This window comes from Pteropus alecto, unplaced genomic scaffold (assembly GCF_000325575.1).
Source record: "Pteropus alecto unplaced genomic scaffold, ASM32557v1 scaffold94, whole genome shotgun sequence".
NCBI classification, from domain to species: Eukaryota; Metazoa; Chordata; class Mammalia; order Chiroptera; family Pteropodidae; genus Pteropus; species Pteropus alecto.
This window is the reverse complement of record NW_006437736.1, coordinates 3,073,795-3,087,362: the sequence shown is the minus strand read 5'-3', so window position 1 is coordinate 3,087,362 and position 13,568 is coordinate 3,073,795. Positions and strand designations below refer to the sequence as shown.

At 46.3% G+C, this 13,568-nt stretch overlaps 1 protein-coding gene across 2 annotated transcripts in view; it reads right to left on the bottom strand.

The window, feature by feature from the left end:
- The window catches only part of SYN3 (synapsin III), a 420,224-nt gene that overhangs the window by 39,895 nt on the left and 366,761 nt on the right, over positions 1-13,568 (bottom strand). The gene's annotated exons all lie outside the window — the stretch shown is intronic.

Sequence of the window (13,568 nt, the reverse complement as noted above, 5' to 3'; positions counted from 1 at the left end):
CTTTGCCAGATAAAGTTATGGGGAGCTGTGGGAGCTGATTTAGGGCGCTGGAGCGTGAGTGGAGACAGCAACTACGAGCTCTTCTTTCAAGACACTTGGCTGAAAAAATAGGGTAGGGAGGCACCAGGTCCGCTGAAGATGTATTTATCCTTTTCAAATCTGACTGAGACTCGTATCATGCTTCATGTTGACGAGATGCCATTTGGAAAGCAGCATGGAGAGCACGAGGGTGAGAAGAAATGGACAGGTAGCCAAGTTCCAGAGCATATGGGTGGAGATGAGAGCAAAGCTCAGAGGTAAAAACGAACTCTGAACTGGAGAGAAGACGCCCCCAGACAGGGACGAGGGCGTGAGGCGGGGCAAAGACGCAGGAAGAGGTCTGCGTGCGAGTGCAGAAGGCGAGATGTCTGTCGGTGACATGACTCCTGTGACAGGGCATCTGTCCTTTTCTTCGGGGAAGAATGTGGGGCTTGAAGAGAGCAGTGAAGTTCTAGAAACACCTCAACGGGGATGGAACAGGCAGCTGATTAGAGAGAGGCTTTGCCAAGAAGATCCGTAGGGGCCCCGCCGAGGCTGGCGACAGCACGTTTGTAGTTGAAGCACCTGATCAGCGGTGGGATTTTTCTCCAGCGCTGCCCAGCAGTCTGAGGATGTGCTGAAGTTCAACATTCCACACGTGGAGCCGACACGACCCACTGTGTCGCCAGGGGAGAGGGCGGCTGCTCTGGTCTGTGGGTACTGATCTTGAAGTCATGGAAGTATGAAATATTATCTCTATATCTCCAGATGGGGCTGGTGAAGTTCAGAGAGGGCCTGTGCCCAGCCTGAGGGCACACAGCCAGGATGTGGGAAGACTATCCGGGCCCGGAGCCTGCCGCGTTCACTTCTCCACGTTCCCAAGTTGACGAAGCCCCAGGAAGGACAGGCTTGTCAAGCCCCTTGTGGACGTGGGTTTCCTGCCTCCCTCCTTTCTCTCTTGCCAGCCCTGGCGTGGCCCAGAGCCATGGCCATTTTGCACACAGAAGGAAGCGTGGTGGGGGGAAGCTTGCTAAGGAGGGTGATCCCCGATCCAGACAGGACTAGACAGTTGTGGATGAATAAAATCCTCTCGATGATTCGAGCTCCCCATAGGAAGGACAAGCTGTTAGGATCTTCCTGGGGCTGCCAGGGCAGAAGCACAGTCAGAGTTTGCTTCCAGCTGCTCTGAGGCGACTCTGCCTTGGGGTCTTGTGCTCTCTGTGCCTTTGCTCTGATCTCTTTCCTTCCTGGAATGCTCTCCTTGCTCCTCTACCTGAAAGCTACTCATCCATCAAAGTCCTAAAACCCATCGCCTCCTCCAGGAAGCCTTTCTGGTTTACTCTGGCTCATAGGAGCTTCTCTTTCCTCCTTTGAACACCCACAAGGCTCTCTGTACCATTTGGGGTGTTTACTAGTCATTTAATTCTGAGCGTGTGATCATTCATTTAGTCCACAATTATTTATCGAGGGCACTGTGCTAGACACTGAGAATATGGCAATAAATAAGGCAGAGACAAGGGAGTATTCTAGTTGGGGGAAGTGGAGAATAAATAAGCAGATAAATAAAAAGGTGATTAGATGTATGGATAGATAGATAGGTGATAAATAAGTAGAAAACAGCTAGTTTGCCTATGCTTTAAAAGCCTCAAGCAGGAGAGTGTGATAGAGAATGTACTACTGTGTATTGGTTGAATTTTTAGGGACTTCCTGCAGCTGATCTGGCCAAGTTTGTAGAATTCCATTTATTAGGATCTGGGCTCTACAACACCACCCCACGCCCCTCCTCTCCAAGTCATAAAGTTGTTAGAAAAATCAGATGAAATTCTGCAGGATGCACAGCAAAAGCAGACTATGGGGTCAGGCTGATCTAGGTTCAAATTCTGGCTTAGGCAGTTATAAAAGCCATGACCTGAAATTTTTCTGAGGCTCAGTTTCCTCATGGAGATGATAATATTTGTACCCATTCGCATGGGGTTGGGAGGATTAGAAATTATATTTCTATGTCTATATCTGTCTGTCTGGCTATCTAATGTCTGTCTGTCTATCTATCTATCTATCTATCTATCTCTCTATCTATCATCTATCTATCTAGCTATCATCTGTCTATTTCTCTAAGTGATGGTTATTGTTACATGCTAAGAGTTCTAAAAAATACAAACTGTCCCACAAATAGAAGGTATTGTTTTGATCATGGGTTTGGGAACCAGGCTCTACCCCTTAGTAGCTGTGTGACCTTGGGAAATTTCTTAACTTCTCTGAACCTTGATTTTCTCATCTGTAAAATGAGTTTTATAACAGTACACGCCTCACAGAATTACTGTGAAGACATTAGTGAGATAATCCATGTAAACCATTTCAACAGTGCCCGGCACAAAGCAGCAAATGTTAGCTGCTTGTCGTTAACTGGAAGTGTCTTTACGGCTGAAGTGTCTAGAGATTTTGTCAAGTCTCATACGCACTAATAACGTTCAAACTATTTCCTTTGCTTTCCCAGCCCCCGGCTTCTATTTTCTGGGCATGGAGGCCTCTCTCGCCTTCGTCTGTGACGTGGTTTTAACAGGGGCTGTGCAGAGGGTGTGTTAGGTGTGGCACAGCCATACCTAAGGATGCCTGCGGGATGCCTGCGGGCAGATTCCGCGGACGATTAAACATGGTATTTAACCACCCTCCCTCCACACACTGCCCTTTTAGGGAGGGTCTGAAAAGCTGCTGACTCTCCTGCAGGACGTGGGTGATGCCTGTCTGCAGCCAGACAGTGGAGGAGGATGCTGTGCGTGGAGATTTTGCCAGGGAATGGGTTAGACTCCTTGTCTCCCTGGCTCTCTTGTGAAATATTGAGGTAATAAAGGTCATTGTAAATGTTTTTCAAACACAATAAAGTGATTTTTTTTTTTTTGCGTGTGCGTATGTGTGTGTCGGGATGTGACTCCCTGGCAAGCTATGCCCCTCTCTCCATCAAAGGTAAAAGAGCGAGCATGGCAGGCCGAGCTTTGAAAACGTTGGAGTGTTTTTCTTCTACTTTAGAGATTTAATTTTAAATTTGGGGTTGGCACAGCGTAGGCTTCTCTCCCATGTAGGTCTTCCTTGCAGTGGGGAAGAGGGTGTAGGAGGGTGGTTGGGGGAAGCCTAGGAGGGAGGGGGAAAGGCGGGGCGCCAAGAACTCTGCCGCGTGGGTGTCGCCTTCAATGACTCTACATTCATGGAGTGAACAACTCAGAACCCCGGACTACGAAGGGACTTGACACGGCGTCTTGTCAATCCTCTCATTTTGCAGATGAGGCAAGTGACACGGAGGGAGGGGCAGGTGACTTGCCCAGCGTTTCTCATAAATCAAGGGCCAAGACTAGGCTCCACGTCTTTTCAGCACCAGGGTGCCGACTTCTCCAGCAGTGAGAGAGCCGCCGCGCGTGCGCGTGAATTGGTGGTTCACAGACGAACATCGAAATCTCCACCGTTAGACATGGATTTCAATGTGTGAGCTGGCCCACGCAACTCATACTGTACGATAATGACATCAGATGTCATTTATAAACACGTTTGTTTAAGCAAAGAGAGAGATAGAGTGTATATGTCTGTGAGTAAATGTTGGATGAATAGCAGAACAGGTGACCTGTAGGGTTGTTATAAACCACGACGACGGACCACGCCGTCTCTAAGGCTTACAGTGCCGCAAGGAGGAAAGCGGGAGGGCCTTGCGGTTCTCTTGGAATCGGGCGTTTTGAGTCTGAGTAGGAGCGAACCTGCTACCTGCCCCCCAGGCGGCATTCTCTCTTCCCCCACCTCATCCTCTCCTTCTGCTTTCTTCTTCTGTGTTTCTCCCCTCCCTTACCATCATCTTCTTCCTTCTGATCCCCGGGGCCCGAAAGGACCAGTGGACAGTGGGAATGGCTGGCCCTGGGCTCATCTGTGAGCTCTGCTCATGCCACGGGCTGGGATCCGCACAGGGCCCTGGCTGCTGAAAGGCAGAGCCTTGGACCTTTTTTTTCATCCTGCCTTCCAGGAAATTCTAAGCTTATCCCATCCATTTTTCTTCCTCCTAGAGCTGCCTAACCTGTAAAACAACTCAGCCCAAGATATTAATGGGTTACAGTGGGTCAATATTTAACCAGCAGCCTCCCCCTACAACCTCTGGTCTACATCAATGGTACATGAATAGGCCTTCAAATCTCCCAAAGTCATAATCAAACAATAAAATCAAAAGGCTATAAAGCTACAGTGACATATTACCAGACTTCATAGTTTACATTAGAGTTCACCCTTGGCGTTGTACATTCTATGAGCTCTGACAAATGTATAATGAAGTATACACCATTATAGTATCATATTGTACTTTCTGCCCTAAAAATCCTCCGTGCTCTGCCTCTTCGTCCCTCCTCCCCTCTAACTTCTGGCAACCACTGATCATTTTTACTGTCACCACATTTTTGCCTTTCCCAGAACGTCATAGAGTGGAACTCATATAGTATGTAGCCTGTTCACTTAGCAATATGCATTTAAGCTTCGTCCATGTGTTTTCATGGCTCGATAGCTCTTTTTTTTTTTTAAGTGTTGAATAAAAGCCATCGACTGTAGCAATTGTACCATTCTGGTGGGGGACACTTATCGTGGGAGAGGCTATAAGTTGGGGAAGGGGGCTTATGGGAAATCTGTGTACCTTCCGCTCAATTTTTTCTGTGAACCTAAAACTGCTCCGAAAAACAAAGTCTCTTAAAAAACAGACTATAAGAGTGGCCTTGTTTATGTGCGGGTTCTATGCTAGGGGTACAATTAAGCAAACAGAAGCTCTTCTCTCCTGGTCTTTCTAAGAGTGACTGACCACGAGACAAGAATATCACGTACGTGAAGCGTCCTCCAGAATCATCGCCTCTATGAAGGCAGAAACTTTGTTTTGTTCTCCACTGTAATCTCTGTGGCCTTAGTACTGCCTGGCACATAGAAGGGGCTCAATTAATATTTGTTAAGTAAATTAATAAAAATATCAGGTCCTATGTTAGGTACTGGGGCTCCGACCGTGGTTTCTGCTCTCAAGGCCTAGCCCAGAACACTGATAAGCAGGAGGTTCCTCAAAAAACTAAGAACAGAGTTACCATAGGACCCAGCAATCCCTCTTCTGGGTATTCACGCAAAAACCTTGAAACCATTTATCCATCCGCAAAGATACACGCACCCTGATGTTCATAGCAGCATCGTTCACAGTGGTCAAGACATGGAAACAAGCGAAGTGTCCATCGATAGAGGATTGGATATAGAAGAAGTGGTACCTATGTAGGAATATTACTCAGCCTTAAGAAAAGATGAAATATTGCCATTTACGACAACATGAGTGGATCTGGAGATTATTATGTTAAGTGAAATACGTCAGACAGAAAAAGTTGAGAACCATATGATTTCACTCATATGTGGAATATGAAACTAAAAGTAACAAACAAACATGACAAAAAATCAGAGACTCTTGGACACAGACAGTGGGTTAGCGGTTACCAGAGGGAAGAGGGGAGGTAGATTGGGACGGGGGATGGGGGTGGGTAGGTCAAATATTTGGTGGCGGAAGGAAATTTAACTTTGGATGGTGAATACACAGTGCAATATACATATGTATTATTGAATTGTACACTTGAAACCGATTTGATTTTATTAACCAATGTCACCCCAATAATTAAAAAAAATAAATAAAAGAAAGAATCAGAACTACAGGATAATGGTGCAGAAAGAGAGAGCTATGCTAGGTCCAGAGCTGGCTCAAAAGAAGGCAGGAGTCAGGCGTCACTGTGCTTGGGCAAGACAGAAACGCTTTAAAGGGGCAAAGGTGCTTTAGCTGGGTTTGGAAGCTGGGTTTAGCTGAGCCCCGGGGGGAAGACATCCCAAGGTACCATCTGAGGTGTGTAAAGTGCAGGTGGACTTGGAAGGACTTGGCTTAAAGAGATATCACCATGACTGTTCCTGGGGGCACACTCTAGCTATTTCTGACAAAAAAAATCAGTCCAGAACTTAAGGATGCCAGCTGCTGTGCTTCTGTTCCCTGCTCTCCACCCCATTCTAATTGCCCCTCCCTGGCTCCAGCCGAAGGTCTCAGGGTCTCGTGTGCCACCGCAGTGTTGGTGTTTGGCTGATGGCATTCAAGGGGGCTTTACCCAGAGACACCAGCTACACATGAAGGCTGGAAGTGGTGATGTCCTGGAGCTGGCACATGAGAGGCAATTGTTAAATGTTTAGAAATTTTAGTAATAAAATTATTAAACCAGTGTTCGCTTGAAATTGTCCACAGCAGAAGTTTTGATACTCTAGAAACTGGCCGATACTACAAATTAGGGCTCTCCCGTCTCCACCCAGAGAGCCAGTTTGCCGGCACACCACTGGCTAGAGGACAGCATATGCTGACTGTTTTTCAGTGTTCCAGGGAAGGATTTGAAGTGTTGCAATAGATGTTTGATTACTGTTTTGTTAAAGGAAAACATTTAAAAGCTCGATTTCAAAGCGTCCAAAAAGCACACTCGAATGTTTGGTATACATTCACTTGGGCTGCCTGGGCAATCCTTTTTTTAGGCAGCCCTCAGAGTAAGACTTCTCCTTCCATCTTGGTTTATTTGGAGAGAAACCTGTGGTTGCAGAGCAAGCTGGTGAAACACTGGTGATTTTCTCGAAACCGTGCTCTGCGAGGACACACACTATAATGGCTGACACAGGACAGAGTTCATCAAAAGACCCACAGTGTCTGCCTGATGGGTCTGACGATTAATGTTGTAAATGAAAAGTTATGGAGTAAAATTACAGCTAATATAAAATTACTTTTTTTTTGGTCTGGTGTCATTTCAAGTTTCATGTAGGATTACATCGAAAAGGAGAGTTCTGATGTCATCTAGTCAACTCACGACACAGAAGAGAAAACTGAAGCCCCGCCCCACCCCCACCCCCGAGGGAAAAGGCCACTTTGCTTCTGGTGGTCCAGCTTCTGGAAAGGAAAAGGAAGAGAGGAAAACCTGGAAGGGAGGAAAGAAACTTTCTAAAAGTTAGGGTTCCTTGCTCCCCCATCCAGTGGCCTTTTCTTTACGAGAGAAAAAATGTGTACGAATTTCATTATTTCATCAGGGAACAACATCACCATCATAGGTGGGTGCCCAAAACATCTAAACTAAACTCACGCCCGCTACAGTCTCATAAACGTGCACGTATAAGGGCTGGCATGCCTTGGTCCTGCTGATCTCTCTGACCTCATTCTCTACCACCTACCCTTCGCTTTACTCTCAGCTCCTAGACCTCTGCCACGCTCCGTGCTGCCTCAGGGCCTTTGCACCTGTTAGTCTCGCTGCCAGCAAACCTCTTTCTGCAGATCGCCACACAGCTGGCTCCTTCGCATCATCTCTGTTGTGTCATCGCCACCTCTTATGATCATCAAATCGAAAGCAGCTCTTTCAAACTCATCCAACTCAATCACAACAAAAAAACAAATGATCCGATCAAAACATGGGCAGAGGACCTGAACGCTTCTCCCTAGAGGACATACGAATGGCCAAAAATCTATGAAAAGATGCTCAACATCATTAGCTATTAGGGAAATGCAAATCAAAACCACAATGAGAGGCCATCTCACACCTGTTAGAATAGTTATAATCGACAGGACAAGTAATAAATGCTGGAGAGGATGTGGATAAAAAGGAACCCTCATACACTGCTGGTGGGACTGCATATTGGTACAACCACTATGGAAAACAGTATGGAGGTTCCTTAAAAAACTAAGAATTGATCTATCATATGATCCAGCAATCCCTCTACTAGCTATTTACCCCAAAGACTTGAAAACTCATATCTGAAAAGATATTTGCAGACCGATGTTTATAGCAGCATTATTCACGGTGGCCAGGACATGGAAGCAACCGAAGTGTCCTATGATAGATGACTGGCTAAAGAAGCCGTGGTACATATACACAACGGAATATTACTCAGCCATAAGAAGAGATGAAATACTGCCATTTGCGACAACATGGTTAGAACTCAAGATAATCATGCTAAGTGAAATAAACCTGACTGAAAAAGTTGAAAATCACATGATCTCACTTATATGCGGGATATAAACCTAAAAGCAACAAATGAGTAGGACAAACAAACAGAGACTCATGGATATGGACAATAGACTAGTGGTTACCAGAAGACTATAGAGTAATGGTTACTAGTGGGGTAGGGGAGGAGGGGGGTAGATGGGATAAAGGGGGTCAAATATAGGGTTTAAGGGGAGAGTGAAGTGGGTAAAGGGGATCAAATATATGGTAGCTGAAGGAAACTGGACTTTGGGTGGTAAACACACAATAGATATACAGATGTCAAATGATAATATACATCTGAAAATTATATAATTGTATTAACCAATGTTACCCTGATAAACTTAATTTAAAGAAATAAAAAGAAAAATAAAGCAGCTTTCTCTCCCTTGTCATATTCCATGATGCCATCCAGTCTCATGTTCTTCATCAAACTTGTGGGCTCAGATTATCTCCCCACCAACAGAAGCTCTGTGAGAACAAGGACCTGTCTGTTAGATTCACTCCTGCACCCCTGGCTCCTTGTACACAGTAGGTGTCTGGGAACTATTTTCTGGATGAATAAATGAACAAATGGATGCCAATGGTGGTCTCTGGGCACCCTTTTGACCTAAGGGAGTGGTTCTCAAACTGGACTCCATGGAATTTTGAGGTACCTTGGAGAGGCCTTGGGGGCCCCTTCTTTGTGGGGATGGACAGCTCAATGGGACTCTCGAGCTCCCTTCATTTGGAGCTGCATCGGATGGATCTGGTTTATAAACTGAGTGTTTTCATTGTCCATTGGACAGAGGGCTCAGAGACCAAAGAGCAAAGCGACATCGTTCCTGAGGAAGGGTTGGCTGGAAGGTCGGGCTCCATGCCTTCGACCTGACACTCGGGAGTCCGTGAATAGGACCCCGGTGGAGTAAGTGTTGATATGGAGGGGTGACCGCAAAAAGAGCAGGGCCATGACAGACATAGCACCGGGGGTCTAAGCATGAGGACGGGGCCTTTGGGAGAGAGGTGGCCTGATTTTAAGTTTTCTTTCCAGCTGTCTCAGCTCCTTGCCCCTGAGTCACAGACTGTTGATGGGCTGGCTGAATGCTTTTTGCCGAGGCCACATGTGAGAAGCCAGCATTTTCCAACCACGATTTTAAACATAATGTTTGCTCCTACACTCGCCAAAAGAGCAACAGCCTTCTCTCTGTGGCCTCATTAAATGGGATTCTGTTTTCACGGCACTCACTTTTAGAACATTCTTATTTGCTGTTCCAGGCTCCTGGTGAGACAGCCCAAGAGGCTTTACTGATAAAATGACTCTGGGCACGATAGAGACGGGGAGATGTCGAAATGAATAGCAGCTTTGTTTATCTGGCACGGGAACAGGCGAGAGGAGCTATAGCAAAATAAATAAATAAAGCCCCCCTTCTCGCCACAAGAAAAAACCCCTACTTTGGCTGCCTGGCCAGCAACACAATACACTTTACAGAACAGAACAATGGAAAGGAGACTGAGATTAGCTTTTAGAGGAGAAATTAAAAATATAAAGCAATTATGGTGTGAGCGTAGGGTAGGGCTGGAGAGTGAGTAAGATCAAGAGGCATTTGAGATGCCTAATTGCCTAATTAGAGAGCCGAAAATAAAATGCAGCAACAGGCTGGGTAAGGGTCTAGCGGTACACACACACACACACATGCACACACACACACACATGCACACACACGCGTGCGTGCGCGCGCACACACACACACACTAAGGCATTTATATATACATCTATATATACACAAGGCTTCTAAATATGACTGTTTCCCCTCTTTGCAGACTTGACTTGTGTTTCCTTCCCATGATGGCGAGAAGATAATAATAATAATAAGTAACAACACTGCCATTTTCCGGGCACTCACCATTGTGTGCAGCTCTGGGTGAAGTGGCATGTGCGCCCAATAACAGATATCATCAACCTTCCCACTTACTTAGCTTGTCTGAGCTTCAGTTTTCCCTTCTGCAAAATGGGGATCATCTGATTACCTACGGCATAGATCTGTTATGACAATTACATTAAAAAAAATGCACACGAAACACAGAACGCAGGGCCTGGCTCCTAGTAAGTGCTCAATAAATGGTTTGTGATTATTACTGTTATTCTCCACAGGTACCTCAAACGCAAAATGTTAAAAATGGCAGCTGTCTCCCCCTCAAGTCTATCCTTCTTGATTTCATAGCTCAGTGAATGGAACCATCCTATTCTCAACTTTCTTCCACCCAACATCCAGTCAGTCCCTGAGTTTTTTCAATTCTGCTTTTTCCGTGTCATCGACTGCATCTTCATGTCACTTCTCAGGGCTTCTGCGCCTGCCCGGGTTTGAACCCTGATTTCTTCTCTGATCTGCTACAGTTTATTCCTAACGAGTCCCAGGGGCTCTAGTCTCCCCCCGCGCCCCACTCCTCTCCTTTCTTCTCACATTGCTGCCTTATAAATCCAACCGTGCCCGATCTTTGCTTAAAACCCACCCGTGGGTCTCTCTCTCATCTGGAGGATAAAGTCCAAATTCTAGGGAGCAGCGTAAAACGCATCTGCTCTCTGGCCCCGACTCCTTCCCGCTCTCACGAACTCTTCCAAGTCTCGACCCAGCCCAGCGCTTTGAAATACTGGCTTTACATTAGCATCACCTGTGGCTACAAAAATGCCAGTGCCCGGGCCCCACTCCAGGAAGGAAGGCCCATGTTTACCTGTGGCCTCGGCACAGTGATTACACGCACTTAAAATATTTGTTTTTTTTTTTTTTTTGGAAAAATGAGTAAATCAATGAAGATCTATCTCCCTCTCCGTCATGGTTCAATCTTATGTGGATTTCCTTCTCAGCACATGGCGTTTATTGTTTTGCTATTGGGTTTACCTCATTCTGCTTGGATTATAGTCAGTTGTCTACACAATCTTCTCCCACCACCTGGCCCCAACTCTCTGACCTTATTCCCTACCACTTGTCACCTCAAGCACTCATTCTTGCACCACTGGCCGTCTGCCTGTTTCCTGGACCACACAGAGGCAGCTCCTGCCCCAGGGCCTTTGCATGTGCTCGTGCCTCTGCGGTCACACTCTTCCTCTGGATGTCCACATGGCTCACTCTCTCCTTCCTTCACGAGTCACCGCACAGAAAGCCTTCCCCGACCACAGCCCCATCACGCTCCGTCCCTCTTATCCTGTTTCCTTTGTCTCCAGGGCCATTCTCACCAGCTGACACACTGCCGTTTTGTTTATTCCTTCATCGTCTACCTCCCCCGACAGGATGTCAGCTCTACGAGGACAGGGACTTTGTGGTGTTCGGGATTGCATCTCCAGTGCCTAGAATAGTGCCTGGTATGTAGAAAGCACTCGATAAGTATTTCTTGAATAAATAAATATATATACTTATACGTATCCTGGGAATCAGGTGGCAAGGCAAAATGTATTACTTATTGTGGTTTTGCTATGCGCATTATTATTGGAGAGCATTGCGCTAGACCAGGGACTGGCAAACTTTCTGTGAAGAGTACAATGGTAAATATTTTAGGCTTTGAAAGCCATAAGAACTATTCAACTCTGACCTTTTAGTGTGAAAGCAGCCATAGATAATATGTACATATATGAGCAGAGCTGTGTTACTATAAAGCCTTATTAACAAAACCAGGTCAGGGGCTGGATTTGGCTTGTGGGTGTTAGTTTGCCAAACCCTGCACTAGACTGAAGTCTAGCATGAGCCTGGGTCTTTTGTGTGTAAACTCCCTACATTCAGGAGCCATGCCTTTCTCATCTTAGGAGCTTAACCAAGAGACCTCCATCCTTGCATATAACCAAAGTTCATAAGTATTTGCCAAAATATTCTATAAACAATTACTGAGTCCCCAACTCAGAACAGTTGGGCACCACTTCTATCAATGTTTGTTGAATGAATACAAGAGCCCTTGGTCTTAAATTCTCAATAACCTTTACCCCGCCTTTAATCCTTCTAAATACTGAGGTCCAGAGTTCAAAGATGTCTTAGACCTGGCTGTCTGGGTCACGTGCTGCCAGTGGTCGAAAGGGGTGGTGGGAACTGATGGGAACAACAGAGGGAATTGCCTAATTATCCTGCTTATCAGTTCGCTGGTTCCTTTCCTCTGCTCTTCCCCGTAATAAATCAAGTCTCCTTCTGTTGTTATTGAGCTCCCGGGTCACCCGATTCTTCTGCGCACATGTTTATAGAGTCACGGCGTGACCATGAGATTGAATGGAAGGGAAGGGAGGCACCTGACAAGTGTCAACACCTCAGCTTCCCAGGCGCCTGCACATTGTGTGGGGTGAAGGACGGGGCTTCCCGCCGTCCAGGGCGCTGGCCTAGGCCGGGAGGGGCAGTGGAGTTAGTGGGTGCAGCTTGTACACTCAGCGAGCTTACAATGCAGCAGGGGAAGCTGACTAGGTTCAGATTTTAAGATGATGCAGAGCAGGTATCTGCAAACTATGGCCTGAGGGTAGCTGCTGGTTTTTGTGTGGCTCACATGTTAAGAATTGTGTTTAAATGGATGGAAAAAAAAATCAAAAGAATGATATCCCACAACACATGAAAACGATATAAAATTTAGACTTCAGTGTTCATAAATAAAGCTGCACTGAAACACAGCCACCCTCATTCATTTATGTATTGCCTAGGGCCGCTTCCATACCGCAGTGGTGCGGTCGACTTGGTTGTAACAGAACTGTATGGCCTGAAAGCATAAAATATTTACCATCTGGCTCTGTACAGAAGAAGCGTGCTGACCCCTGACTGGCATGACCAGCATGATGAGCTGACACGGACCAGCAGCATCGACAGCACCTGGGAGCTCCTTTGAAATGCAGACTCCCAGGCAGGCCCCGCCCAGGCCTTGAGAATCAGCAGCTGCATTTTTAACAAGATCTCCAGGTGATCTGTAAGCATCTGAAAGTGTAGAAAGCACTTAGGTCCTAGAGGAAGTGAACCAACATCTCTTCATTATCTACAAAAAAAAATCAGGTTCTTTAACTCAATCAGTCTGCAAGGCAATCCCTCACCCATTAGGGAGATTTATTAGGGCCATTTTACAGAAGAGAAAATAAAGACTCCAAATTAAGTGCTTGTCCAAGGTTATACACCTGGGAAATGGCTGAGCCGGGACTTGAACTCCCTGGGCCATGGTTCAGCCTATGACCTTAACCATTGGGCTCCATGACCCCTTATACAGAGAGGACAGGATCATGCTTGGAGGCACCCAACCGGTGCCCCAGGGTGTTCAGTGGCCACCAGATGTGTTTTATTTCACCTCTACGGTTTAAAAAATCCTTTTAAAATTAGTTGCCGATATTTTAAAACCAGAAGAATTCATATCAGAAACCCAGAGAGTTGGCTTCTTGTGAAAGGGCCTCCTAGGCTGCATGGTCTCTCAGGGCTTTGCCCCGCTGGGCCTGAGCTGTGGCCGTCCTTGTCAGCCAGCCTGGCCTTCCTGGGCCAACATGATCCTGCTGGGCTTTCAAGTCAGTTTGGTTAACTGCCAGGACCCAGTGGG